Source organism: Pinus tabuliformis, chromosome 4_1 (assembly GCF_031772625.1).
Source record: "Pinus tabuliformis cultivar Carrire ecotype Pingquan chromosome 4_1, CPIR1, whole genome shotgun sequence".
Classification (NCBI taxonomy): domain Eukaryota; kingdom Viridiplantae; phylum Streptophyta; class Pinopsida; order Pinales; family Pinaceae; genus Pinus; species Pinus tabuliformis.
Window position 1 is genome coordinate 237,612,164 of NC_142303.1, and position 27,339 is coordinate 237,639,502.

Below are 27,339 nucleotides of genomic sequence, written 5' to 3' on the forward strand. Positions count from 1 at the left end.
TAGACATAGCTTATTAGTATGCCTCACTGTCCGACACCTTCATATGGATGTACAATGTGGAGAATGCTCCGCGTGTTCTACTGAAGCTTTCCTTGGACATTCTCGTCATGCAGGAAGTACCATATCACATCTCAGTAGGATTGATAGTTAGGCTGCACCGGAAGAAGAAGGCACCTTCCCCTGCTCTTTCGCTACGCATTGGGTTATACAATATCAGAAGTTTTAAGAATGCGGATGTCAAAGCAGAGTAGATGAAGAAGTATCCATTCGACCTTCGAAGTTACAATTCGTATGACCCACATTGTCTTGTGAAATATCATTGCATGAGAGTGTAGTTCAACTGTATCTATGGGGATTTTCATTAGGAGGAGGTGGACCCATGGATATATTGCTACAATTTCTCTAGACCCAATGAACAAGTCGGCTGTGCTGTGGAATGGTTAGTGAAGAAATGTGAAGCAGCATCCCGAAGAGCATTAGAAGCAGTAGTAGCAGTAGAGGTGAACATACCAATGCGCGACAAGGGCAAGAGGAAGATTGTCAATCACATGGAGGAAGAGTAAAGCTGCAAGTTCCGAGTAGATCCACTTGTAGAGAAAGAAACTATGGCTATAGAGGCAAAGAGGCAACAATGTGATAAGTGAATCGTGCAAAGGCAGAGGGAGAAACAGAGAATGGAGGAAACATAGAAGTTGTTGCATGAGTTGAAGGAGAAACTCCAAAAGGAACAAGAGCTCCACAAACAGGAGAGGGAAGTGCAAAAGCAACAAGTACAGCAGGGGACAAAACATATGCAGATGGATGAAACAATGCCCGTATAGGTAGTGGACTCATCAGAACAGTTGGCATCAGAAGAGCAGGGTGAACCATTGTAGGAGCAGGACTTCACTCAGGAGATAGAGCGAGCGCCTGATCGGATGGATATATACATGGAGCAGAAGGATCTAGAGTAGGACGTCGACCTCATGCCTCACCACCAAGAGGTTGACCCACCAACTTCACCACATATAGAAGATGAACAAGTCCCAAGTGACCAAGGAGACACTGAGATCCTTGGAGATCAGGCGGAAGGAGAGATGCATAACATCTCATTTGATGAGTCTCAACATAGAGTTGTGCAGTCTCGCAGAGTGTCAACTCTGGAGGATCATACATATCCTACGTATTATGAGGAACGGGTGATCATGTCTGACATGCACAAACATCTAGCAGCCTTGGTCGATGCCACTAGAGCATATGCCGAAGCCACTAGCTCAAGTGTTTGCTTCCTGATAGCTGACAATGAGTGAATGGCTAAGGAGCTACACACGGCCAAGCAAGGAGGAGAGTTGGTGAGAGCGTCCACCCGAGATGCACTGAAGAAGGCAATACTAGATGAATTATTGTCCCTCGACACAATTATGCGAGTGTTTTATTCCAAGTTTGGTACCACGCATAAGGTAGTCATCCATCTCAATGGATAACAACAATGATGTGCTAGAAGAGCACGTATCTTGTCGAACGTGCATGTTGCTGTTGATTACATGAAAATGTGGACGATGAGATACAAGGGAACCCCACTTCACTTTCCTAAGATGATGAAGCCCAAAGTAGTCGAGCGGAAGGCACGCATCCGAAGTTAGAACTGGAACTAGGAAGAGCTCCTGTAGCTCGTCACTAGTTTATAGGCTTGCCATGCACATGTATTCAAGAGTATGGATGTTGTGGTGCGTGCACACACGATCCCATCTATTGGGACTCTCACCTAGGCAAACCAAAAGGCACAAGTCTAACTAGAGGTTGACTCGTACTTTAAAGAGTTGATGCGCATTTCCACTAGCCTAGACTTGCCCATCAGTGCAGACATCATGCACAAGTATGTTGCTGGTTCGGCCGCATTGAAGATAATGATGCACATGCTTTTAGACGATTTGGACACAGGAGCCTGAGCAGTGTACCTGGATGCTATGGAGGCAAGAGTCAAGCTCCAGAAAGATGTCACCTTGGAGCACAAGGACACCATCGCAGACTACTGATCTTGGAAATAGTTCGCTACTGTCAATCACAATGAAGATGTCGAAGAGTTGGTCTTCCAATAGTTTTCTGAGTCAATGTGATGTCTAGACAGGCTTGTACAAGCCATTTTGTCTCACATGGGTACATGTGCATTGCAATGTAACATCTTGTTAAGTGTAAGTTCAAGTGTCGATAGTTAACGTAATAGTCATAGCGTAGATGAAGAGTCATGAGGGTAGATGAATTGTCACAAAGGATAATGTCAAGGGTCACCCCAACCTTCGCTATAAGTAGTCCCTCATAAGTCATTATAAAGGCTTTTGTTCAGCCAATCTTCTGATAGGACTATCTTAGAGAGAGCTTAGACATTATTGTGATGATCCTTGGCTTCTCCACTGCGCAGAGCTAGTACATCTCTTTGGAGGAGCAAGTAGTTGTGGCTGTAACGTCCCGCTGTCAGAACTAGTGGTTGGACATGGATGTATTGTATGAATGGAACTTACACTTCTTAATATAACAAGAGCCAACACGTTTCATGCATATGTTGTATTGTATTTTAGCTATCTGTTTATGCATGCATGTATAGCTATTTCTGTCTATGTACATATGAATATTTCTGAATTGTGTTGTTGGTTTAACCATCACTTTGGATTGCTAGCTAACTTGCCTTCCATGTTGTGACGAATCTTTGCTCGTGTGTTCCCTTCTTAACTTCGTGCTATCATAGGTTTCGAAGGGGCGCACTCATCTCAACCCCGTGTGTTAGAATCTCTCATGCACCTTCCTTGGCTCACTGCATATGTCACACCCTTGCTACCAACATAGTTATATTACTTGCCTCTGTGTGAAATCACAGTCAAGGCATTACCATACAACCCACTGTTGGGACTCCTACACCAAACAGTCCGAGGTATAATTGGAACTTCTTACTAGGGAGATCCCTTGATATGTTGGTGGGTCCGGTATCGTCAACATTTATGTCACTAGAAGGAGGGCCAGATGACAAGTTGTGTCCTCTCATCCTGTTTTGAACCTTTTCATATCTATCATGGAGTCTTGAACTCTTCTCCCTCTGTGATGTTTTTCGAATTATGAATTTATTACCATCACGAGGGAGTTGTTCGATCACTTGTCCACTTACACGTATGATGGCAAAGGCGAAGTGGCATGGCCTAAGTTTTTGCATGACTTTATTTCCATGCTTCATGAGGAAGATGGATGTTTTGACAAACATGCCAGTTTGTTGCTTGCATACACACTTCGCTAATCTCCACATCAATGGATGTGTAGCCTACCGACTAACAACGTACACTCACTTGAGCACTTCTGTGATCTCATTGAAGATACTTTCTATCATTTTTTATCCAGACCATCTTGACCAAAAACTGTTACAACAATGAAAGGCTCCACATGAATCGCCTATGGATTTTGGGTAGCGCTTCTGTGATTTGCAGTTTCAAGCTCCGAAGAGCCAGATGAATTTTTTATATCTTTGGGACCAATTCGAGTATTGTGTTAATAAATCTTCTCGTCCCAGGAAGAAGTTTGAAATCAAGCCTCTCTCAGTATTATTTAGTGATCGAGTTGTGCAATCACAGATGGATACGGTCACTGTCACAAGTGATTGTCAACTGTCCCCTCATCAAACAATTCCACCACTGCAGAGCGATGCAGGAGATCATGCTTGCACATCTTTTTAGTTGTCACATTCTCCCAACATAACTTCACTTAGTTTTCTCTCATATTTGGTTGTGATTCTATCGAGTTGTCATATGAATTTTGTTCCACAACCTCCATCTTCGTACTTGGCTAATCCTCTGGACGATACTGTCTTGTGTTCTTCCATTCTATACTCTACACTTGTTGTGAACAAGGAACAAGCCACTGATGGAGTTGGTGTTGCACAACCAACATGCACTATCATCCATCAAAAGTATGACTGGGAGCTTGAGCATCAACACTCGGTGAAGGATGACTCCCTTTCGTCCGAGCATCCTTCGTTCTTTCCTAACATTTTTGGGGAACCTACCATCCATGATTTTGCATGTGTATCTTCATCCACGGATGCACCCATTGTTGATCACTTGCAGGACACATAGGATGTCAGTCCATCATCTAACAATGGAGAGGATAAGTTATTCATTAAAAATCCACTTGATCTTTCATCTCCCTTTTTTGAAAACACAGAGGATGAATTTGTTCACTTCTCATCTACCCCTCTGTTTGATTCATCAGATCATGAGGATGCCGATGAAATCATTGATTTTTCTGAGCATGGATGTCGTGATCCATTTACTCCCATATTCAATCACAATCATGATTCTATCGCACTCGAATTTTCAAAGCCACCGGTTTATGATTATCTATCTGATGATGAAGTCGAAACACCTAAGACTGTCGAGGCACTTCTGCCCGATCTAATGGTTATGACAGGCCCTCTGATTTGAAATTGAGATCTTAAATCAATATTAAGGTATTACAGACTCATGTGCAGGAATTCCTATATTATTTAGTGCAACAGATCGAAACGATTGCGAATAATATAAACAATGAGTAGTTAGAAAACATAACAGACACACATACCAACGCAACAAATAATCAAGGAGTTCACCAGACTTCCTGGCTACGTCTCCTGGTCCAACTTTCAGTTTCGACCTCTATATTATGTATTTAAGAGCAGAATATTACAAGTGTGAACTCAAGCAGAGCCATAACACAACAACAGATATTACACAGTGATTTCACTCGAAAACCTCGAGTTTAAAGAGTACATAGACTCTCCCTCTTAGTGACTCTGATCAACTATTCGTAGCTGCGTTTTCTCTGACTCTCTATCTTCGAGCAACTGCTTCTCTGTCCTTTGTCTTCTATTCTCCCTTTGGATGGCTTTTAAGCCTATCGGCCTTGTGTATTCGCCTTCCCTCCTCGGGCTTTCAGGCTCTCGACCCCTGTTTTTTCATCTCCCTTTCGAGTGTTAAACAATCATTGTAAAGCGCTTAAGGTATGGTGGCCACCTGTTTTCAAACAAAAAGGACTAGCGTGGATGAAAATCCAAAAGAATCGCTTCTATGTTTACATAGAGAAATACACAGAAATACATAGGAAAAATGCTTATTAGCGGACTTCAAATTTTATACAGCCACACCTATAAATCCCGTTGGGTCCACCTTGATCGCAATCGCAAGTCGCATCGGCTATAGGTCAAGCATCAATACACGGGGAGATACAAAGAAATCTGCAAAAACTAGACTTCAAATATACTTAAATCCGACCTATAATCCTTATCAGGTCTAGGTCTATCGCATGTCGCATATCGCAGGTCTTTGTATTGTTTCCAGTCCACTCGTCAATCGCCAATTGCCGATATCGGTGTATCGCACAGTGGCCCTTCTCAATGCCACGGACCATGGTCCATTCCCATATATTATTGTGATGCGATATTGCGATGCAATCTCTACCGTTGAACTGTGATCTTTAATCCGACAACTGAAGATCATTTTGTACGACCCACTTGCACGGAGATTACCCACCCGAAAAAATGGTTTTCTCTCTCCTACAGTGTGCCACGTGTCAGCCGGTGTATGGAATCAGGTGGAGCCTCTCCAATACTTCTTACTGCATGAAGCCTTCTTGAAGCCTGCCCAAAATACCGCTTACCACGGAACTCAAACCCTTTGTTGTTTTATTTCATAACTCCTTTGGGTCCACCTATGTTAAGTCATCCCTTTGGTTCCACGTGATGCGATATTGGTAGTTGATCTAGATTGTTGATCTGCGCGCTCAATCAATGGTTCACATTGTTTCACTTGTATCGCTATCATATTTCTCTTAAGGCTGAGGCCCATTAACACTGCTTGCTATCTCCCAATGCGATATCAATCTCGTCCGATTATCCCGTAGATCCAATGGCTATGGGGAATTAAGGTTGCACTTCTCCGATTTCACTTTAACTTGGGCTTTTTGCCATTCTTTCACTGTTTCTCCGACATACTCTATTTTATAACTCCGGCAGGTCTTTCCTTTGTTAACATATTTGAAGACTTAGACTTAGAGCCTTTATTCAACATCCATTTTCGATCATGCCTTCCCACTGAAAAGCTTTTGGACCACCAAAAGTTGGTTTTAGGCATCAATCAATTGAGGATACAGTTCCCTCAGCTGTCCAATTCTATCCATCGTGCTTTACTTGGATTTGAACCTTTGAGTCCTACTCTCAGGTACTCAACATCCCCTTGATGTGTATTTCTTACCTTCCTGTCTAGGACTGTGTCCTCCTGTAACTCGTTGAGATACTCAGGCAACAAATCCCTAATAGAAGGCAACTGGCTTTGCTCTTCAAGATGTTCAATTAATGAAGGTTCATACAATCTCAAATTTTCTGCATTAATGACTGAATAGATCTTCATATAAGCTGGAAAATCAAGGCGAAAATCATTTTCACCAATTTTATCAAGTATCTTGAAAGGTCCATACCTTATTGGTTTTAGCTTATTACCTTCACCTTGCATTCTATATTTGCTGATGTACAACAAGACTTGATCACTAACTTGAAAACTATGCTCAACTCAATGCTTGTCATGTCTTGCCTTGTACTTGGCTTGACTTCTTTCTAGTTGTTCCTGTATTGCCTGGTGAATTTCCTGGATTTTTTCAATGAACTTGGTTGCTTTGTCCACATCACTGTCTCCATCAAATGCTATGTCTTTACCAAAGACAAAATCCAAGGGATACTTTGGTATAAAACAACAAAATGTCTCAAAAGGAGATCTCTGAGTAGAAGAGTGCTTGGAATGGTTGTAAGCATGTTGCACATAACACAAATTCTCATCCCAAAGCTTGGGATGCTTATTGCAATAGCCTCTGAGCAACTGGATCAGTGTCCCGTTGATCACTTCTGTCTGACCATCTATTTGTGGATGAAATGTTGTGCTCTTCTTCAAGCTAGTGTCCATCAACTCCCATAGATTTGACCAAAACTTCCCAACAAATCGAGAATCCTGATCAGATACAATAGAAGTGGGTAACCCAAAATGAACCCATACATTCTGAAAGAACAACTTTTCTATTTGTTCAAATGTAACCTACTTGTTACATGGTATCAAAATACACATTTTACTGAACCTATCCACAACAACATACAAATAATCATGAACTTTCCTAGACTTTGGCAATCCCCCAACAAAATCCATGGAAACACTTTCCCAAGGACGAGAAGGAATTGGTAGTGGAGTGTACAAGCCTAATTTTCTATTATTGGGCTTGCTTGTAGCACACATAGTACACCCTTTAATATATCTAGAAACTGTCTCATGCATTCTTGGCCAATAACAAAACCTTTGCAATTGTGCAACTATTTTACTTACACCAAATTGACCTGACATGAGAGAAGTATGTGCTTCTCAAATTATGTTAACTCTTTTAGTTTGTGGAATGTATAACTTTCCCAAATGATATAAGAGTTGGTCCTTTACATAATAATCCAATTCTTCTACTTGCTTGCCATGACTTAAAGTTGCATATACATCTTTAAAATCTACATGTTGAGCACATTGTCCAATGTAACTTTCAAGCATTACTAAGTTATGCTTAAGTATAGTAGATGCATCTATGATTGGTCTTGATAACATGTCTGCAACCTTATTGTGTATGCCCTTCTTATATCTGATGACAAGATGAAATTGCTGTAGAAAACCCATCCACCTATAATGTCTTGATTGCTGCAATTTAGTTTGTGAGTGCAAATATTGAAGTAGTTGATGATCTGTATGTATGATTGTTTCTTTACTCATTAGGTAATGTTTCCACTTTTTCAAACTTTGTACTAATGCATACAATTCTTTATCATATGTGGGATAATTAACTACTGTAGAAGTAAATGTCTCATAATGATAGCATATGGGTTTTCCGTGTTGCATCAACACTGCTCCCATGGCATAGTCAGTGGCATCTGTCTCAATCTCAAATGGATGTTGAAGATCTGGTAGTGCTAGTACTGGTGATGTACTAATTTTCTCTTTTAAGGTGTCGAATTCTTTCTGTTGTTTGCCTCCGCACTGAAACACTTGTTTCAATCTTGTTAAAGCATGTAATGGAGCTACAATCAATGAAAAGTTAGCAATAAACTTTCTGCAGTATTGTGCTGCCCCTGGGAAACTCCTAACTTCTGTAACATATTTGGGTTTAGGCTAGTTTACAATGACTTCAACCTTAGAGGGATCTATCTTCAATTCACCACCCCCTACAATATAACCCAAATAATTTAAATATGTTTTGCCAAATTCACATTTTGATAGTTTTACATAGAGATTTTCTCTTTTTAAAACATCTAAAGATTTCTTTACATGCTTTACATGGTGTTCCCATGTCTTACTAAAAACAATAATGTCATCTAAATAAATAATTACAAAATCATCAATAAATGGTCTGAGTACATCATTCATAACTCTCATAAATGTAGTAGGAGCATTATTTAAGCCAAAAGGCATAACCAACCATTCACAAAGTCCTTACCTTGTCTTGAAAACAATCTTCCATGCATCTTGTTCTACAACTCTGACCTGATGATAACCACTTCGCAAGTCTAACTTAGAAAAGTAAACTGCTTCTTTCAATTGATCTAATAGATCATCAATACGAGGAAGAGGATAACGATTCTTGATCATTATTTTATTTAGTGCTCTATAATCAATGCACATTCTCCACGATCCATCTTTCCTTCTCACCAGTATGATTGGAGATCCAGATGGTGATGTACTTGGTTGTATAAACCCTTTATCGAGCAACTCCTGTACATGCTTCTTTATCTCTACATTTTCTAAAGTTGATAACGTGTACATTCCAATGTTAGGTAATGGACCATCTTACTGCAAACAAATATCATGTACTATTTCTTGCTTGGGTGGCAGACCTTTTGGTTATTGAAATAGAACATCATACTCTGAAACAACATTAACTAAATCAGCTTTCTGTTTAGGATCATAACCTTCAAATGCATTTGATTTTTCAGGATCCTTTGCCTTTACAACCATTAGTAAAAACTACTTACTTGAATTCACAACTCTTTTCATCTATCCTGAATTTATTAGAGAATAGTTATCTTTGACTTTATGAGCTCTTACAATATATTCTATTCCATTTTTAGTGAGTTGATACTTATTCTCAGTTGTATAGAAAATAACTTTTCTATCATACAAGTATGGAATTCCCAAAACAATACCACATATATCCAATGGAACTATATCTAACTCAACCTCATCTACAAATGCTGATCCAATAGAAAACTTAATTTTACATTGTCTTATTACTTGTAGCTTTGTTTTATCACACACCCAACCTAATGGATATGGATTCTCATGAGGTTTTGTTTGTAATCCCAACTTCTTTACAATTGTTTCAAAAATCAAGTTTACTTGTGATCCACTATCAAACAAAGTATCAATATTATTGTTCTTCGAGATTACTCTAATATGAAAAAGCCCATTTCTTTCCCTCCCATTACTTTCATTATCAACAGATTGTGTAGAATTACTTGTGGATGCTTCAGAATATTCACCTTTAATACCTATGGCTTCAATTGTTGTTTCATCGCCCGAATATGATCCCAAGTCCTTCTGAATAATAACAAAATTCTTTTTCTTCCTTCCATCGAACTTCTTAGGTCTCCATTCTGGATGCAAAAGCCAACAGTGTGCCTCATCGTTTCCTTCTTTCAGGCAATGAGGGCATGAAGGTTTATCCTTCTGTACAGTGTTTGATTTCCTCTCCTTCCATTTCAGTTTCTTCTTTTCCTTGTTCTTGCTTACATAATATTTAGATGTTCCCCCAACTTCTGGGTTTACATTCTTACCTCTAGCCTCTAGATGTGTGGCTTGAACTAATACATCATCTAAGCTAGTGGGATTAAACATGAAATTAGTATGCTTTAAATAACTATGAAGACCACCTATATACTTCAATAAAGTCTCAGGTGAGTCTAATGATATACCTAGAGTTAAAGCTCTCTTTCTAAATTCCTGAGTATAACTTTGTACACTTTGACCCTTCAACTGATGAGGAGTTTGCCAACTCATCATTGCCTGTTGCATGTAAGCTAAAGGATAGAATTGCTTTTTGATAGAAGAAACAAATTCATTCCAGGTAGAAATGATTTTACCATGTTTTTGGAGATCATCTTCTGTCTTTCCTTCCCACCATACTAGTGCAGTTCCTCCAAATTGAAGGCTAGCCAGCTGAATCTTCTTCCTTTCTAAATCAATGTTCTATACCCTGCAATATACATCAATTTGTCCTATCCAATTATCTATCTTTTCTGCATTGAGTTCTCCATCATAAATTGGTAAATCAAACTTCACATCTAATTTAATCAAAGAAGTTTTCTTCTTTTTCTTATCAGGGCTAGTTTTATGCGAAGAAGATGACGAGGGTGATGAAGGTGATGATGGAGGAGATGGTGGAGAAGCCATGCCTCCTTTTCCTTTTCCTTATGGAGGGGCAACTAGAAAAGGTTCCTCTGCTCCTTTGTCTAGTTTGGGTGTTGAAGTGCTTTCACCTCAACCCTTCTTAAACTCCAGATACATCTCTTCCACCATGGCTCGCATGGCCATAAAACTATCCATGAAATGAGATTTTGATCCCAATGGAGCTTCTTCTGCCATTCTCCTCTGAGAATAGACTCTTCCAATCTCTGGATTAGCCTCAATAAGTTCTCCTTCTCCTAGTTTGATCTTTAATCTAGTTAGCATTCAAAATCCAGCACAAGCTTGTCTAACCTTAACAAAACCAAATGCTCTGATCCCACTTGATCTGAAAATGAGATCTTAAATCAATATTAAGGTATTACAGACTCATGTGCAGGAATGCCTATATTATTTAGTGCAACTGATCGAAAAGATTGTGAATAATATAGACAATGAGTAGTTAGAAAACACAAAAAACACACACATCAACACAACAAATAATCAAGGAGTTCACTAGACCTCCTAGCTACGTTTCCTGGTCTAGCTTTTAGTGTCGACCTCTATATTATGTCTTTAAGAGTAGAATATTACAAGTGTGAGCTCAAGCAGATCCATAACACAACAACAGTGATATTACATACGGATTTCACTCGAAAACCTCGAGTTTAAAGAGTACACAGAATCTCCCTCTTAGTACCTTTGATCAATTGTTTGTAGCTGCATTTTCTCTGACTCTTTGTCTTTGAGCAACAACTTCTCTGTCCTCTGTCTTCTATTCTACCATTGGATGGCTTTTAAGCCTATCAGCCCTGTTTATTCGCCTTCCCTCCTCGGGCTTTCGGGCTCCTGGACCCTGTCCATTCATCTCCCTTTCGAGTGTTAAACAATCATTGTAAAACGCTTAAGGTATGGTGGCCACCTATTTTCAAATGGAAAGGACCAACGTGGGTGAAAATCCTAAAGAATCGCTTCTATGTTTACACAGAGAAATACACAGGAATACATTAGAAAAACACTTATTAGCGGACTTCAAATTTTATACAGCTGCACCTATAAACCCCGTCAGGTTCACCTTGATCACAATCGCAAGTCACATTGGCTATGGGTCAAGCATCAATACACAAGGAAACACAAAGAAATCCATAAAAACCAAACTTCAAATATATTTAAATCCAACCTATAATCCTTATCGGGTTTGAGTCTATCACATGTCACATATCACGGGTCTTTGTATTGTTTCCAGTCCACTCGCCAATCGATGATTGCTGACATCTGCATATTGCACATCGGCCCTTCGCAATGCCACAGGCCATGGTCCATTCCCATATATTGTTACGATGCAATATCCGCCATTGATCTGCGATCTTCAATCCGACGGTTGACGATCATTTCAGGCAGCCCACTTGCACAGAGATTACCCACCTGAAAAAGTGGTTTTCTCTCTCCTATGGTGTGCCACGTGTCGGACAGTGTATAGAATCGGGCAGAGCCTCTCCAATACTGCTTACCACCTGAAGCCCACTCAAAATACCGCTTACCATGAAACTCAAACCCTTCACTATTTTATTTCATAACTCCTTCGGGTCCACCTGCGTTAAGTCATCCCTTTGGTTCCACATGATGCGATATTGGTAGTTTATCTGGACCGTTGATCTACACACTCGATTAACAGTGCACGTTGTTTCACTTGTATCGTTATCACATTTCTCTTAAGGATAAGGCCCGTTAACACTGCTTGCTTTCTCCCAATGCGATATCAATCTCGTCCGTTAATCCTGTAGATCCAACGGCTCTGGGGAATTAAGGTTGCGCTTCTCCGCTTCCACTTTAACTTCGGTTTTCTGCCATTCTTTCTCCATTTCTCTGCCATACTGTTGTTGGGAAAAGTATCCAATATGGAATGACCCTATCCCACTCTAAGGGTGATAGTACCTCAGCAACAACCGAATGCAAAGCTATTCAAGATTACTTCTTTATGAGATGTAAGAGAGGGGAGAAAGAGATCCACTAATCGTTATCTTTTGCTAATGGTTGATCCAATCTTCTCTCTTTGCTGCTTGCTCCCAGCTCCTTGCTCTTTCACTGGCCCAGCTACACCAAGATCCTGCGAAATGACAAGAGAGGGAAACTACAAGAAGCATACATTCATAATTGATTCAAGGATTAGAACAAATCAAATATACAAGTATCAATACGCCATTGAGACACATGAATATAGAAGAACCTCAAATGCTTTATTAATGGAAGAAGTAAAGTTCTGAGAGTGTTACAACCATAAGAGGCCCAATCCAGCAACACCTCCCAGCAGAAAGAAATCTCCTCTTCACCTCCTTCAAGCAAATCACCCAATAGTTCTATACTCAAACCAACAACACTTCCTTACATTCACAAGATTCCAGCCTCTATAGACCTCATGAGAGAGCTCTATATATAGGAGATTTGGAGAAAGGATGAGTCAGCTTGAGCTTGGCATGGAGCTGACTAGTGTCCTCTCCCACTTCAGTTATTCTTCAGTTCTTGAGTCCACTTGGAGTTTCTTGCTTCCACTTGGAGATCTAGATCCTCTTACTCATCACAAGGCGAATTCCCTGATCCAAGTGTCATTTTGGAAGCTTCCTGGGCATTTGACACCTTGAGGAATGACTGTGCCACTTGGCCAAACTCGCCCAGCGCAGGTAGCCTTCATTGCAATTGACATTCAGCGCAGGTACAGAGTGGAGCAGTTGACATTCAGCGCAGATGCTCAGTGGAGCAGTTGACATGATCCAGAATTAGCTTGTTTTTGAGTGTTTTCAGGTGGAGAACTGATATTTAGTGCTGTGGTTTGCTGACCTTGTTCCTCTAGGGGTAGGAAAAACATGTTTAGGGACTTTGGATCCCTTAGATTATTGACATTTCATGCTTCATGCTGTAAGGCACAAAAATGTCTATAACAGTTGCACCCTAAAGTATGAGGTCGTTTATCGGGTGAAATGCTTTATCAGGAGGATCCGAAGTTCATTCAATCGCTGAGGGGTAACCTGTAATAAAATACAATACAATACATTATTTTTCATTCTGCTTTCATGATATAGCTGAGGCGGGCATTCCCATGCTCAGCTTTATAAATTCATTTTGGTACATAGAACAGACGATCGTCTGATGGTAGACTGATAATTCTCTGCTGAAATTATCATCCTTTGAGTAGGATGATCATCTGCTGCAATGATGTACATGATAAATGTCTTTATATCCTGAATATATATCGCAGCCCGGATGGATGAAACTAGATCCGGGGTCTTCAAACTCGTTTGATCTTCACTCTAAGTACAAGTCAATCCATGTGAGAATTGCGCTGAAGTCGAACATGGAAAGACATTGCTTGATTACCGGTCAATAATGTAAACCGTTAACAAGCGCGAGAGGAATCACCGATAATGATAATGACCCTCAAGGTACTGCAGTACAATTCACGTGGTGTGAATAAAGGACTTGGCGTCGAACACCACGCAAAATCTTCTGGTCGAAGGTCATTGATGTATACTTGTCGTCGGAAGTGAGAAACTTGCCATTGAGGCATGCAAGCTTCAAAGTACTGGGGGGGTTGTTCCTAGATCAACTTCTTGGATAATGAGCTGAAGTCGACAAGAAGCGATCCATCAAAGGAGGGCCTTAATGAATCCCACATCATTGACACGGAACGGAGCTAATGATTTTAGTGGAGGTGAAAACAATCTGTGAAATATGATTCAGGGTGGCGATCATGGATGGATGAAAGATAATGTATGGCAGTGGATGGGACACGGTTGACTCTTTCTGAACAACATCTCTTGAACATATAATGACACTGATGTGATGGATCGGTAGCATTACCCCAAATGTGGATGGTTTGGCGAGGACCATGGTGATGAGACTGGTGAATGAAACAACCCAACCCGATGTGATACGGAGGACAAAGTGTCATGTTCAAGAGCGACTTGCTACCATTAAAGCTTTGAGGTTCTCCCAATTTTTCCCCAGTCATTTCTAACCAGTACCTCTTTATTTTTTTCAAGCTTGAGGAGGATCACATATGCTTGTTCTATAACCTGCCCTTCGGGCAAGCCCATCGCTATGTTTTAACGAGCCTAGCGATAGGGAAACTCGTTCTCGTCTAAAGACAACTTTGTCGCTATTTAATCATTTTAACGAGTCTAACGACAAGGAAAACTCGGTCCTTTTCATTTTTATAGAGTCTGAAAAGGTACAGAAAGTTAACTCCAAAATTCCTTTTTCGTCATCTAATCCCTTAAGTCCGAAAAAGTATAAAACAATACAGAAGGGATGAGTTTTCGATAACTTTAACGAGCCGAATAAAACAAGCGCTCGACCTTTTTGTGTAATAATCCCTCAGGTCCAAAAAGATTAAAATCTAGAGGAGGGATAGCTCTTCCGGTCACTTTAACGAGCTGGAAGGCCAAAACTCGGCAAACTTTTCATATTTTACGAGTCAGGAGAAAAGAGCTCAAAGAAGACTCGTCTTTTGAGGAACGAGTGATAAACAGGGATAGCAACAGATTCCAGGTACAGGTTGGAATTTTCCAATCACGGAAGTGTCACAAGGATGGCTAAGTGAAATCACTCTTCGCAGCTGTTCCTCAAAATGGGTAAACAATCATATGGGGGTGAACGATCGGCCAAATGAAATGGAGGTGGCAGGTGCAAAACACGACCAAGGCTTTTTATGGCTAATAATTTTACGATCACAATGGTTAGTTACCGGTACTGGGTTCATTTTTTTAAAGAGATTGAATGTGCCAAAAAACTGCTCAATCTTATGTTTATTTTTTAACGAGCATGAACTATGTGCTAAAACTGCTCGGATCTCGCTTTTCTATTTTTTAACAAGCATAAATTCCGCAGTAAAACTGCTCGATTATCCCAGTCATAAGATAAGAAATGTCTCCTGTGAGATAGCTATTTTTTATGGAGCTTTATCTCACGAAGCTATGCTCCTCATATCCTTTCTTTATGCAAGTTTGGAAACGGCTAATCCTACGAGTTTAAAGGGTTAGACCTACAGGTTTAAAGGGAGGACCTAAAAATTTAAAAAATAAATAGTCGTCCCTTGCTTGCACTCCAAAAGGTTGCATGCCCCCAGGTATAAAGTAAAATTTCAAGGCTGCCCCTACTTATCCGTCAAAACATTTGTTTTAAAGGGTGAGGCTTGCCTCTTTCTGGTTACCCAAAGATTGTTTTGTTAACACCATCAAACGAAAACATTTCTTCGGCACTGTCTACCGAAGTAGACAATGGTGAATGACCTTTGTCAAACAAGTAACCTTGACAAAAGAGTCCTGTTCTAGAACAACCCCTCTTCCATCCACGGACGGGGTATGGACTAGTCATACTTTTTCGCGGAAATTCTACCTTGTACCCAAGGTTTCCTCTGCCCGAAGCAGACCAGGATGCATGCCCCCTGGGTTCCAGTCCCATCTTTCCGAATCACTCGCACTCATCGGGAAGGAGGACTGGGGGTGGAGACATTTCTTGAGTGAATAGACCATTGAGGGTTGGTATGTGACTATTTGCGATGCGTGATCCCGGAAATGAAAGTTGGTCTACGAGCTTGACCATTCTTCCTTCGTGTGGAAAACACATTACTCTAAAGAGTGAGGAGACTATAGCTTCCATGCAATATATATAGTCTCGTCCAAGGAGTAGGTTATAATCCAAGGGTCCTTGAACGACCATCACATTCATTTGAACGGTCTTCCCTTTCAATGTAACAGGCACATTGGGGAGGATCCCTAACGGTCGACTGGTTCCTTTATCAAAACCCGAGAGATTTCTTATCTCAGGCAAAAGCTCCGGGGAACCCAGTGCTTTCCAAGCAATAGAGGAAAGGATACTCACAGATGCCCCTTCATCAATGATAGTTCCAGCCATTACCATTCTGTAGATTTGGACTATGATTCTGAATGGTATACCGGCTGGTAACCGAGGTCTGCCGAGTTTGTTCCAATCAAAGGACACAACCAGGTTGCTTGGTGGTGGGACCGAATATACGGCCGGATATGACCCTGACGATGTTCCTTCCTACGATAAAGGAATGGCCGCATTGCCCTGATGCTCATCAGAGTCGGTGTTGATGAAAAGAATCTGGATGGTGTCATCCTTATTCTCTTCAGTGAGGGTGTCATTTGAAGATGAATCTTCATTGACGGTGTCATTTGAAGATGAAACCTCTGAAGGCGGAACCAGGTCAAATGCCGCATCGACCTTTAGACTTTCGTCTGGTCTGGATTCAGTAGGTTCATTTTCAATGACTGACGCTTCAGCTGACTACTTGAGCGGGCCGGCTGTATTTTCAACCAACGAAGGACTTGGCACGAGTTTTTTGTATCCAGGAGGAAGTCTCAACGGTGAAACCGAGCGATCTTCTAAAACTCTCTTTGCTTCGTCTAAGAAGGGACAACGGTGGATGGCGTGATCGCCTTCACACAGTCTGCAGGGGAATCTTGCTCCCCCTCTTTGTCTTGAACCTTCACTTTCGCTGGTTGACAGTAAGCAATCAACATGGCTATCAGAGGTTGATGCTCCCGGATTGTGCAAACGAGGGGACCAGTCCCTTAGTATCCGGGGAATACAGGGACAATCTCTATGGAAGTGGTCTCCTCTACATATGACACATGGCGATTTAGGCCCGGTCTGTGCTGTGTGTGGATTTTTGTCAGATGTCTTTTGCTTGCCCCCAGTCGCCTTAGGCTCCTTCTTCTTCTTCTCCTTCTTCTCCATGGGAGCTTGGCTTTTGCCGGCTCTACCTTGCGAAGATGAAGGATTGGAGGAAGAGTTATAGGAAGTTGAAGGCTGGTGGGCAGCTCTAGACTGATCTAACTGTTGACTCGACTGTTCAGGAACCATGGTGTTTTGAACCACATTGGTTGAGAATAGCCAAATAGGCAAACCAATTATCAGTCCTGGAAGCGACAATGTGGCCATGTGGGGCGCACCAACTTCTCCCCAAGAGGAGAAAGGACTAGGATTTCCATCCTGTGGAATTCCTTGGTTGGGGCGTTCCATGTTCTCAACCTACAGATCAACGCAGGAATAGGAGGTGATTATGTTCCATTTAAAATAAATTTTATAACGACGCTTTAGACACAACTTGCTTTTTCACTTTTTAAGAGTCGAGAAAAAGCCAAAGATGACTCTAGTCTCCTTCGATGTTTTAACGAGCCCGAAGTGACAAATTCTCGGATGGACTTTTTCAGTTATAGAGTTTGAAAAAGGCCAAAAGAAACTACTCTGGAGTTCTAGGCAGAGGGTGTGCCAAACCTTTCACAAAACCACAGAATACGTTTTACGGTACGGGTGGTCGATCTTCGTGAATGCTATGTTCACTGCATTGCGATCAGTAGGGCGGCCGACATGGTTTCCTATGGATAAAGGCTTTGTTCCTATAGGGGTCTCCCAATATATACGCGACGGTACGTGGGAGCACAAGTCCGTATTGATACTTATCGCTTCACCGTGGAGGAATCACCCAACCACTCAACGCTAAGATATCACGTTTAATGACGCCGGAACACGTCTCTAGCTTAGACCTCTATGTGTTTGCGTTATGTTTCAATGCGTTGTTATGTAAATTCAATTTATTTTAAGGTTGATCTTGTTTAGCAGTTTGCCTTTATGGATCACCACGAGATGTATGATAACACTCCTAAATGCAGTCTAAGATGATAAGCAAGCTTTTCAATCTTTCAACTTTGAAAATCTTAACTACTGAGGGAAAAGAAAGACAACATCTTTTCACACAGATCATAGAGCACACACTAATGCACTTTTTCCCTAAATCAACATGCAAACTGTCATAATGCACATGCACAATGCAGGTATTTCTTTTCTCTTTCTTAATGTTTGTGCGATAAAAAAAGAAAGCTGTTGTATAACTTTGAATTCAATTTCAAGTGAAAGCAAACAAGTTTGTCCAAAATCAAAAGACACCTTAAGATTTACTTGTTTCGACACTAGAAATATATAAACTCAAACCATATGACGAAAGCAAAAGCTCAATCAGCTATGAACAACAAATAAACTAACTCTTAAGATCAAAACGACACTTAATCACAGGTCTAGATCTAAGAGGCCACAGCAAGACTAGTTCACTTTCGTTATGGGAAACTGTAAATGATTTAAGAAATACATAAAGAACAAACACAGTTTCTTTATACAACCGAGGCGGAATAGTGGCAAGGAAAGTTGGTTTCAGATAGGTACATTGACTGGTAACAGGCAGCAAAACAAGAGTGAAAACAGGGCAAGAAACAGCAGGAAACCCCAGTAGCACTAGGCAAAACTGGTCCAACGCAGGTAGTACACAGGCAGTTTGACCTTCAGCGCAGGTAGCCCCTTCGGGAACTGCGCTGAAATGCAGACAGCCTTCACACAGCCTGCACTGAAGAACGAAACTTTTGTTTCTCTTGGTTTCCGAGTCACAGATTGCTCAAAAATTCACAGTTTTTGGCCAAATCAGAAGCTATCAGTCAAGGACACACTAAGGGATGAAAAGGAGGATGAAAAGCTATCACTAAGAGCTTATTAGAGTCCTTGTGGATCAGCTCTTCAAATCATAAACTTGCCCAGAAACTGAGCTAGAGTAGCTGCCCTCTACTTTGCATTTGAAAGATCCAAATGCAGTTCGATTCGGTACTCCCTGTGTTTATGAAATGAATAGCAAAAAACACAAACAACCAACAAGATACGATCCCCAGCGGAGTCGCCAATTTGTTGTTGGGAAAAGTATCCAATACGGAATGACCCTATCCCACTCTAAGGGTGATAGTACCTCAGCAACAACCGAATGCAAAGCTATTCAAGATTACTTCTTTATGAGATGTAAGAGAGGGGAGAAAGAGATCCACTAATCGTTATCTTTCGCTAATGGTTGATCCAATCTTCTCTCTTTGTTGCTTGCTCCCAGCTCCTTTCTCTTTCACTGGCCCAGCTACACCAAGATCCTGCAAAATGACAAGAGAGGGAAACTATAAGAAGCATACATTCATAATTGATTCAAGGATTAGAACAAATCAAATATACAAGTATCAATACGCCATTGAGACACATGCATATAGAAGAACCTCAAATGCTTTATTAATGGAAGAAGTAAAGTTCTGAGAGTGTTACAACCATAAGAGGCCTAATCCAGCAACACCTCCCAGCAGAAAGAAATCTCCTCTTCACCTCCTTCAAGCAAATCACCCAATAGTTCTATACTCAAACCAACAACACTTCCTTACATTCACAAGATTCCAGCCTCTATAGACCTCATGAGAGAGCTCTATATATAGGAGATTTGGAGAAAGGATGAGTCAGCTTGAGCTTGGCATGGAGCTGACTAGTGTCCTCTCCCACTTCAGTTATTCTTCAGTTCTTGAGTCCACTTGGAGTTTCTTGCTTCCACTTGGAGATCTAGATCCTCTTACTCATCACAAGGCGAATTCCCTGATCCAAGTGTCATTTTGGAAGCTTCCTGGGCATTTGACACCTTGAGGAATGACTGTGCCACTTGGCCAAACTCGCCCAGCGCAGGTAGCCTTCATTGCAATTGACATTCAGCGTAGGTACAGAGTGGAGCAGTTGACATTCAGCGCAGATGCTCAGTGGAGCAGTTGACATGATCCAGAATTAGCTTGTTTTTTAGTGTTTTCAGGTGGAGAACTGATATTTAGTGCTGTGGTTTGCTGACCTTGTTCCTCTAGGGGTAGGAACAACATGTTTAGGGACTTTGGATCCCTTAGATTATTGACATTTCATGCTTCATCCTGTAAGGCACAAAAATGTCTATAACACATACTCTGATTTATAACTCCGCCGAGTCTTTCCTTTGTTAACATATTTGAAGACTTAGACTTAGAGGTTTTATTAAAGATCCATTTTGGATCACCCTCGCTCTCTTGGGTTTAGCTTCACTTCCAATCAGGAAATTGTTCAATCACTCGAGGCTCCTCATCACTCATTTATATGCATTGAATATCAATCTCACACATAGATCATGCTTCCTCCACTCAAACTGCATGATTCCATCGTTCATGCATTGGAGGAATCTTACATTGCAAGCATACGTGCATGATGCAAGTTGCCTTTGATCCTTTAGTTTGCTTGCATGTCACAGTCAAGAGTATGCATATGCTTCAAATCCTCACATAGTGTCGCATATCACCGTGGCATGTCTGCAGATTACATGTTATGCATTTGCACTCACTTATGTCCTGTGGACACTTTTAAACATGAAGTGTGTTTGTCTTCATTGTTATATCTTTCTTGTTTGCTGGTTCGCACAACCATGTTTCTCGTAGACCAAGCCTTCACCAACATGGGTCAACCAATGCACTGGTGTTTGCATTGGAAATATCACTTCACATGATTAGGCCCATGCACCGTTATCTTAAGAGTAGGAGTAGTTTTTTCTTTCAGTTTGTTTGCTTGCATGCTTGTTTTCTTACCTGCTTCATTTGTTTGTTTCCTTGCTTGTTTGCTTACTTTTCTTTCGCATTTGCTTCTACTTTTTCTTTTCTTTGTTGTTATTTTCTTGTTTTCCGTAGGTTAGTTTCACATGAAACCATGTATGACTCTTGAGACAAGATGGGTAGAGTACAAGAGGTCTTGTACTGCTATCACTACTTGGTTATCTGTCATCCTGCCTCTATATGATGAATTTGTTAACTTTAGTCCATGATACATCGAAGGAAAATACATACTTTTTGAATTGAATATTGGTGAAAACACAACACCTGCACTCTAACTAGTGTGCCCTACTCTAGTTGGTTGTTTTTGGGTTAAACCTTGTCAACTCAGTTAAGTAGAGTAAGGTGAGGGGGGAAACCTTAACAAGCACGTCATAGGTATATAATAAACTAATTCTCTAAAGGAACAACCTCTTCTGCTCTTAATAAGTCAAGATCCTTGTTTCACCTCTTAAATGAATAAGTGCTATGCACAGTTATGAAAAAAATGAAAAGTGAAAAATGAAAAAAATAAAAAATGAATAAGGTGAAAGAAGAGAAATGCTTCCTGCACAAAGAGGTGATGTAAGTAGCTCTGCCGAGGTACTCACCAGGCTTGCTGGTAGAGAAGCGATGTTTGTGTTCCTATGTGACTCCACTAGGGTAGTGTCGAGGCCTGCTAGCAGTGGAGCAACACTAGAGATGAAACTAAGGCTCCGATGATTATACTGCTTGTGCACCAATATACCTGTCAACCACAATTGAAACAACTATGTTGCCTTGGCTTGGAATGTGTGTCAATTGACCAAGAGCTTGGCAGATGCTACATCTTACAATCAGGCTAGTGTGAAACCAATATGAACCAAGAACTAAACAATACTTCTGGAGGCGTTCGACTTTCTTTTCACGAACAAGGTCCATTCAAAGAACTGGATTTCTACTAGTGTGTCATCAAGTGTTATAGCCGCTACAACCACCCTCCAAAATTTTTCCTTAACTTCATTTTGGATCCTTCCTACCAACCTTTCACAATAGCATGTCTTGCTTCATCAAGTACACAAGATTAAGTTATTCTCTCACAGAAGCACAACCGTTTATCCAAGCTTCATGCATTCCCCTCACCGGCTGCTTCTCCGGACTTGGTCCAGCTCCAGGTTGAGTAGCTCCCTTAAGAAATTGTGCAATTATGGAGGGCAACCAATCTTCCCTCTAGAAGCTATGTAATCCAGTTTGGAAGCTTGCTGTGCTCCAAAATTACACAATTTTTCTAGTTAAGCTTCATCCAAAAATTGCACAATTCCTCCGAGTAGGGCTGCTCAACCCAGGAATTGCGCAATCCTGGGCAGTAGTTAGCTACTTTTCCTAGCACAAATCTCCTAGGAGGTAAGCCCAACTCCCTTCCATAAATGTGCATTTTCTCCCAGTAGTTGAGCAGGCTCTTGCATGTGTAGTTGGTTTGACTAGTTCCACCTGAGACCAAGGAAACTTGACTTGCATGCATGGGATTCTTTTTCCCAGAATAGAAAAAGAAACATGCAAAATTCATCCCTAGATTTTAGGTAGCTATTTTTAGTAGTTAGAGGTTACATGCAAAGATCATTTTAGAATCTTTCCTCCCAGTGTCGCCTTTTGCTAGATTTGTGGCATGCACGTCATGATCTTCAAACTTATTTATTCGATGCTTAAAAGCTCATTTCTTCAGACCGATCTTGGAGATGTGACATCCCATAGCACATCTAGGGCTCTTCAACACATCCAGCTCAGCTATTCATGGGTAAGTGGTCTCAATTTGTCTTTTGTAGTATTTATGTTGCTTTTTGTGTTTTCGCTTGTGTGAGTTTTTTTTCTTGATTTCTTTGAATGCTTGCTGTCATTTACATGCATAATATCTTGTACTAGAACCATTTCAATTTTTGTTACTATCTCACTGTTGTCACATGCATGAAACTGTTTTGCACAAACGGTCACCGATTCAATGACTCAATTCACCCACATGCATGTTGTTCTTTTTTTGAATGTTTCATTCACTATTTGCATGCATGATAATTTTCTTCTGATTATGCTCACTATCGTCATGCATTCACTTTCACATTTTCTTTCAGTTGCCCGTTGGTGGGTCTGGGCAGCCTTGGCTCGGACTCTACCTCACCAAGACAGCATTGCACAATCTTGAGAGAAAAGGATATGTCTTCCCCTTAGGACATGCACACTTTTGCCCAGTAAATGTTCTTCAGGCCTCCTTTGTGAAATTCTGAGAGACAATGACTATTGGCCCATAAAATTGGGCATTACACAATTCCATCAGTTAAAAGTCAGCTTGAATTGCACATTCCGCAATTCCAGTACCCAACAATTAGCTTGAATTGCACATTGTGCAATTCCAGCAGCGATTCATGCCTCCCAGACAACCCAAACTTCCTTTTTCTTAGTTCTGGCAGCCAGTCACCCAGTGTCCCAGAAGAAATTGCGTAATATTTGGCTATCAATCCCCAGGTATATGTTATGTCATTCTCGAATTTGCTTTGGTTTTTGCTCATAGATTTCTTGCCATAAATGTTACTTTGTCTCTAGATCTAGCAGGTGTTCATCCGCCTCTTGAAAGTTCAGGATCAATGGCCTCCAAGAGAGCATGATCAAAGGACACTAGTGGAAGTGTAACTAGAGCAACGGTTGAGCGAGTGTCTGCAAGTCTATTGATATATGAAGATACCAAGCTGATTCTATATAAGGACATCAATATGAAATGGAAAGATGTTAATGATGCATTTATAGGCACATTTGGGGACGACCTCGAAGACCACTAGGTATACGTGAACATTCACAAGTCCGGCTTGTACCAGATTGCATATAGATACCCCATGTTCCCATGCATGGACATGATACACTAGATTGTCCTGCACACTGATCCCGAGACGATGACCTTGAGTAGTGTCAGTGGGACGAGGATTGCAACCTTCAAGGTAGAGGATTATGATGAGATGTATCAGATGTCAATGCCTGTGACTGTCATGGAGACTCCTTTCAAACTTACCCAACAACTATGCCAACCCAGAGGCATTTTGAATAACTGGGTAAAGAAGTCGGCTAGATTCAAGATGACACCCAACCAAATCTGCAAGACGAAGATACCATGAAAGGTGTATCAATGCTTGGTCATATTTGCATGTTGACTATATGGACAAGAAAGCATGAAAGCATTCCCACAGAGTTGGGTGATCGCACTGGACCAATAGGCCTGAGACGGAAAACCATGCAACTAGTCCAGCATGTTGGCCTATTAGCTGAAGGAATAGGTAACGAGGGCTCGACGACCACCCAAAGGTATGCAAGCATAAACCTACATCTCTGCCTACATCTTGGATGTAGTTTGTGCTCGACAGGAGTTCCCGGGCTTGAAGTGGGCGTGGTCACTAACGGAGACTATTGTGAACACTTATTGTAAGATGGTGTCTGAATTCCACTTCAGAGGAGTTATCACAAGACTCTCTGATCATTTTGTCACCCTAGTTTACAAGATGATATTCTAATAGGATCCACCCTACATGTTGATGGCAGCAATGGAGGCATTGATAAACATAGTTGATTGGTATGCCTCATTGTCTGGCACCTTCATACGAATGTACAGTGCGGAGAAGCCTCCGCATGTTCTACCAAAATTTTCCTTGGACGTGTTCGTCATGTAGGAAGTAGCATATCACATCTCAACAGGATTGATAACTAGGCTACATCAGAAGAAGAAGGAACCTCGACCCGCTCTTCCACTGTGAATTGGGTTATATGAGATCCGAAGTTTCAAGCATGTGGATGTCGAAGCAGAGCAGATGAAGAAGTATCCATTCGACCTCTGAAGTTACAATCCGTATGAACCACATTGCCTTGTGAAAGATCACTACATGAGAGTACACTTCAACTAGATCCACGAGGAATTTCATTGGGTAGAGGAGGACCCATGGAGATGTTGCTACAGTTTCTCTAGACCCAATGAAAAGGTTGGCTTCACTGTGGAGTGGTTAATGAAGTAACGTGAAGAAACATCCTGGAGAGCACCAGAAGTAGCAACAATAGTAGAGGTGAACATACCAGTGCCCGACAAGGGCAAGAGGAAGATTGTCAATCACATGGAGGAAGAGAAAAGCTGCAAGTTTCAAGTAGATCCACTTGTAGAGAAGGTAGCTATGGATATAGAGGTGAAGAGGCAATAATGCGATAAGAGGATCATGTAAACGCAAATGGAGAAACAGAGAATGGAGGAGACAAAGAAGGAGTTGCATGATTTGAAGGAGTAATTCTGAAAGGAATAGGAGCTACGCAAATAGGAGAGGGAAGCACAACAACAATAGGTGCAGAAGGGGGCACAACATCTGTAGATGGATGAAACAATGCTCGTACAAGTAGTTGACTCATCAGAACAGCCGGCATCAGGCAAGCAATGTGAACCATTGTAGGAGCAGGAATTCGATCAAGAGATAGAGTGAGCACTTGAATGGATGGATACAGACATAGAGCAGCAGGAGCTAGAGTAGGACATCGAACTCATGCCTCACCACCAAGAGGTCGACCCACCAACTTCACTGCATCTAAAAGTTGAACGAGTCCCAAGCAACCAAGGAGACACTGAGATCCTTAGAGATCAACTGAAAGGATAGATGCACAACATCTCATTCGATGAGTCTCAACATAGAGTTGTGCAATTTCACAGAGTGTCAACTCCAGAGGATCATACATCTCCTGCGTAGTATGACGAACAAGTGATCGTGTCTAGCATGCGCAAACATCCAGCAGCCTTGGCCGATGCCACTAGAGCATATGCTGAAACCAATAGCTCAAGTGTTTGCTTCTTGATAGCTGAGAATGAGCGAATGGCTAAGGAACTATAGAATGCCAAGCAAGAAGGAGAGTTGGTGACAACATCCACCTAAGTTGAGCTGAAGAAGGCAATACTAGATGAAGTATTGTCCCTTGACACAATTATGCGAGTGTTGTATTCCAATTTTGGTACCGTGTATAAGGTAGTCGTCCATCTCAAGAGATGGCAGTAGTGATGTGCTAGAAGAGCACATATCTTATCAAACGTGCATGCTGCTATTGATTACATGCAAACATGGACGATGAGATACAAGGGAGCCCCACTTCACTTGCCTAAGATGATGAAGCCTAGAGCGGTCGAGATGAAGGCATACATCTGGAGTCAGATCCGGAAATATGAAGAGCTCTTGCAACTCATCAATAGTCTACAAGCTTCCCATGCAGATGTATTCAAGAGTATGGATGTTGTGGTGTGCTCACATGTGATCCCATCTATTGGGACTCTCACCCAGGTGTAGACAAAGGCAAAGGTCCAACTAGAGCTTGACTCATACTTTGATGAGTTAATGTGCATTACCACTAGCCTAGACTTGTGCATCAGTGCAGACATCATGCATAAGTATGTTGCTGATCTGGCCACATTGAAGACAATGATGTGCATGCTTTTAGACGAGTTGGACAGAGGAGCCCGAGTAATGTACTCGGATGCTATGGAGGCAAGAGTCAGGTTCCAGAATGATGTCACCTTGGAGCACAAGGACACCATCTTGGACTACCGATCTTGGCATCAGTTCGCTACTGTCAATCACAATGAAGATGTCAAAGAGTTGGTCTTCCAATAGTTGTTCGAGTTATAGTTATTTCTAGAAAGGCTTGCTCAAGCCGTTTTTCTCAATGGGTACATGTGCATTGTAATGTAACATATTGTCAAGTGTAAGTTAAAGTGTCAATATTAGACGTAACAGTCATAGAGTAGATGAACTGTCACAAAGGGGAATGTCAAGGGTCACCCCACCCTTTGCTATAAATAGTCCCTCATAACTCATTGTAAAGGGTTTTGGTCAGCAAAGCTTCTGATAGGACTTTCTTAGAGAGAGCTTGGACAGTATTGTGATGAGCCTTGGCTTCTCCACTGTGGAGAGCTAGTACATCTCTTTGGAGGAGCAGGCGGTTGTGGCTATAACGTTCCGATGTCAGAACTAGTGGTTGGACATGGATGCATTGTATGACTGGAACTTACACTTCTTAATATCACAAGAGCCAACAAGTTTCATGCATATGTTGTATTTTATTTTAGCTATATATTTAGTCTAAATGGTATATGTATTTGTTTGCTTACGCATGCATGTATAACTATTTTTGTGTATGTATGTATGAATCTTTATGAAATATGATGTTGGTTTAACCATCACTTTTGATTGCTAGCTAACTCGCCTTCCATGTTGTGATGAATCTTTGCTCATATGTTCCCTTCTTAACTTCGCGCTATCACAGGTTTCCAAGGGGCACAATCATCTCAACCCCCGTGTGTTAGAACCTCTCATGCACCTTCCTTGGCTCACTACATATGTCACACCCTTGCTACCAACAAAGTTATCTTACTTGCCTCTATGCAAAAT